A 4684-nucleotide genomic window follows, 5' to 3' on the forward strand; every position below is an offset into this window, starting at 1 on the left:
TATGAGGTGCTGCTGAGAGGCAGCACCGCTTGGAGTCATCCTCCAAACAGCACTATATATAATTGAAGCCTTTGGTTCGGAAATGAGCATCATCGCTCTTCCTGTTGGGTAATCGGAAGCTTCTTATCTGTAGCACTTGTATCACTTATATATATCTGTCTGCACTTACGAGGAAAAGAGGTGGACCAAAATAGACCCCGTTGTTGATAAAACACATCGGGAGAAAAAAAAAGAATCATCCTGAGACAAACATATCCCAGTGTTTCTTTCCTTCATCCACACCTAGATTCAGTGTGTGGCATCAAAACATGCTGCATTCTTTGCAACCGGTTATTTTAAGACTACTGGCTCAAATGGGGATGACTCTTCATTTCCTTTCATTTCTCACATCTGACTGTCGCCAGCTGTGTCTGAGCTTGTCTTTATCTCCATGGAAATGATGGGAGAGGGAAACCCATAATCGCAAGACAAAATCTGACTAAGAGATTCCTCTGCTGCTTATGACAGCGGACCAACAGAATCCCAAAATAGGAGTTGTCAAGCCTTAAGGCTTGGTTTGTTTTCTCATGTCCTGAATCACAGAGTGGAGAGGGAGCAAGTGGAGCTGTGAGGTGTGTCACATGTAACAGTGCTAACTAAGCATGATTCGATGAAACACTTTTTCCCAGGCCTTCTGCAAAAGCGATATAAAAAGATGGGGAAGTGGGTCACACCCTGACCAATTGTGGAAATCCACCTCATCACAGATGTTTGTCGCCAAGAGTCCTGGCACAGCTTCTTTCAGTAGAAAAGCTGGACAAAGCTGATATCACCCAGTGCCTGGTGGCTATTGTCCAAAGTGTGTCAGTAAGGCCTGTGCAACCAGCCAGAAGCATTAATTCCACTTAGACTCATTGAAACAAGCAGATGGATTATCTCCACTACTGCAATGGACTCATGATAAATAAATCTCAGTTAAAAGTGTAGCTCTAATCACGTACCAGTTATGCAATAGGTTCTGCAAAAGCAGTGGATTTATTTGATCTGATATAACCCTTGAATGTAGTTAGGTTTAGCATGATGTCCGCAGCTGTTCAAATAGTCAGTGAGCCCTTGAAGCAGTGCGAGACGACAGTGTCCCTCTGTTTGCCACTTGGGGAATCTGCAAAGCTGCAGGCTACGTGGGAAAAGGCACTCAAATGCATTTTTTTAATCTAAAATTGCACAATTTTGTTCTTATGAATACTTATAAGAATCTGTGCACTGACTGAATTGATTTCAACAATATTCTGCTATGAAGATCTTGTTTATCATAGAAAACATCTAATTAAGATGCTGGATTTTCATATTTTGTATAAACAAAGGTGTTACATGTGTAAGGCGGACACAAAGTTATGGATAGAGCAGCATTGCATGGTGGTTGTGTATATGATGATCAAAGACTGGCAGGGTGGTATAACTGAGTGTGTAATTTACTGCCCCGGTACATGATTTAGAGGGAGAAGACAGAAGGGGTGAGCGATTTGTTAAAACCTGAAATTTCAAATAATCAAACTGTAACTTTTGTTTTGGGCCACCAACACACAAAATACTTGTGGGGTTTTTAATTAAATTGCAGATTATTGCCTTTTCAAGACAGCATTAATCCATGCAAGTTCAACAGATCAAAGCTCCGGAGGAGCTGCTCCTCTGCTCTAAATGATAGGACTTCCCTCAGTACTGGGCAACCAGATGTGTCGCCTGAGCACACAGCACAATAAATATTGTTTTGACAAGACTGTTTTAGATAATATGAACCAAACACAGTGCCGCGTCCCACTGCTGTGGCTGTCTGAAAAGCGCAGCAGTGTCTTCTTTCCTTTTTATCGTGATTTATATTTTCTTCCCAATCTGATTCCTTAAACCACCCGATGGGAAATAATAAAGAGAACAGCAAGACCTTTGCATCGTACGTTGTGTTTATTTGGGTTTAAGTAATATTAGCTCAAGGAAATCTCTGAAGCTTGGAGCTCTGCATGCAACTCCAAGCTGAAGTGTTACCTAAGGTTTGTTTATACTCTGGTTGCAGAGATTCTGGTCTGGGAGTGAATAAGCAAAGCACACAGTTACATGATGATATGCTTTTTTTGCAGGTAATGAGTTTGACTTCTTTTTGTAAATCGACTATTGCAAAGTAAACTAAAAAGTGATGCTTTCTTTGACTTACCAAGTCAAGGTAAAGGTAAACTGTGCCAAGGAAGTTAAGCTTAGCCATAGCTGGCAATGATGACAGTCATACCTTTAATAGGTGTGAACCAGCGGATAAACACTAAAACGGCTACACCACCAGGCACTGACAAACACTCCACTATTACAGAAACCATTCCAAAAGATTTGCTCATTTTACTAATCCCAACAGCTTAAGCTGTAAAAGAGAGACTATTAAGTAATTGAGCAAGTTTATACCGAGCCACATTGCAGTAGCTTAACCATTACTTTATATTTCTTTCTGTTTTTATTCGATTTGTTTCATGCTACAGCAAAAGAAATTATAAAGACCGAAAGATGTGAACTTGTCATATTATCACCAATAACCAACGGTATACCTGAACTCACTGTTCAGGTTGTGGAATGTGGCTTGTTTGTCTCTGACTTTCTCTGACCACGGCGTTAAATAATTGTAAATGTTACATCCATACATGTGCTTGTTTAGTTCGTTGCCTTTTTATTTGTTTAGTTGTTTGTAAAAAACAAAGCAGGAGTTCACACATAGACAGTGATTCATCCTAACCAGCATTTGACATTATCAGTGCCTACTGATGATGCAGTCCTAGCCAGTGTGAACAAGAGCCTCCACTGTTGTACTGTGAAAGCATCACTACGTGGTCAGAGTCCAATAAAATGCAATGCCATTTTCAACAAGGATGATATTGTCTGTCTGGGCACACTGGGAACACATTTGTTCTGTTGCATGGCAGTTTTGCATCAGATTTCAGAATCCACGTGGTAGTTCTCAGAGAGCGGTGGCTTTCATGGGTGTTTTCCTTCCCCCACATCATTCTGAGAGTGTTAGATACTGCATCTTAATTTAGATTTAACTGTTTTTGTGTTTTTTACAGTGACTAATAAAAAATGTGGTAACTCTAATGACAAATTACATCTTCAACTACTTAGACTTTTGTACACAAAGCCCTCAACGTGCACATATTGGATCCAAGACTCATTAAAAAAGTTTTCTGTGAGTTCAGCAGCTGTTTCTATTGACTAGCTTTATAGGTATATAAATAGGAAGCATGCCAGTGCAAGAAGGACTTGAAGGTTATTTGGGTTAAATCCAAAAAGAATCTTTGTGTCGACTTTAAACATCTGTTGTTTTATTCCTGAAAAACCAATTAAAGCATTTAATAGGAGGTATAAAACACCTCATGCATCTAATGCCAAATTAAATCATGTTTATAGTGACATATGCTTTGCATATAACACAGGTGAACCAGTCAATTAAAACTTTAAAACAGTCTTTTTTATTTATTTCGATTTTTTTTTTTTTTTTTTTTTTTTTTTTTTTATTACAACAAGTCATTATTTATTTTAAAAAAAAAATCGTATTTATTTTGATTTAAACAAACAGAAATGTTTACAGGGTCACGTGGTTGCTGTGATGTTTCGAGGTGTTTCAGTGTTGTGAGCTATAGTCTGGTTTGGACAGGTCTGGTCTTTAAGTGTCATGGGAAAGTGTCACAGTTATTTACAAATGAATTTATTTTCAGTGTTAAGAATGTTTGAGCGCCTTATGCTGGGTTTAATAGAGGTAAACTTTGCTCTGATCCACTTGGAAGTTTGGGATCAGATTATCCACAAAAGCACAAAATAGGCTCTTACGTACCAGCTTTGCAATTACTGGTCCCCAGAGGCAGTGAAGTTCAAATCCCTATCAGCTGCTTAACATCCCATGAAGCAGGCAGAATGCTTTATTTTCTTATGGAATTAAAATAACCAATTTTACAAAGCTATTAGTGGTTCCATAGTGTAGTGGTTAACATATTAGTCTAACACGCAAAAGATCCCTGCTTTGGGACCAGGAGGAGACACAAATAGCTGGGAGGGCTGTGTCAGGATGGCAATCTGGGGTAAAACTGTGCCAAATCAAATATGTGCATCCATCTGCTGTGGCAGGCCTTTCAAAATAAGGGAGTAGCTGAAAGAAGCATCCATTTAGTTGTATTTACAAGACATTCTTGTTTTAAATGCTGATTTTGATTTAAAAAAGTCATTTTTTATATTTTTTGTCATAGGTACTTTAACTGCCTGATCACAGTTTTGTCAGAAGTGTGGTTCCAGCAAACAGAGAGCATAAAAAAAGCTTTACTTTTTTTTGAGTTTCAATTTTCAGCAAACAGTTTCATTTCAAAGTGCACACTAGTATTAATGTTTATGAAACTGTTGTGTTGATTTCAGATATGCTAATAGTAATTTACTAAGTGGTAAAAAGATATGGAAGACTACCATATGTATTCAAGTAATAAAGCATGTGTTGTTTTATAATTACAATAAAGTATCTCTCTATCTCTCTATCTCTCTATCTCTCTATCTCTCTATCTCTCTATCTCTCTATCTCTCTATCTCATATTGTCTTAGAATTGTTAGAAGCAGTGATCTGATCTTCAAATATGAGAAACAGCTGGCTTTAAATCCTGTGCAGCTCTACCTTCATATTATAAGGGATTCA

The sequence above is a fragment of the Copadichromis virginalis genome, linkage group LG2 (genome assembly GCF_057382275.1).
Source record: "Copadichromis virginalis isolate Kocher_CV1m ecotype Utaka linkage group LG2, C_Virginalis_male_GT1.1, whole genome shotgun sequence".
Classification (NCBI taxonomy): domain Eukaryota; kingdom Metazoa; phylum Chordata; class Actinopteri; order Cichliformes; family Cichlidae; genus Copadichromis; species Copadichromis virginalis.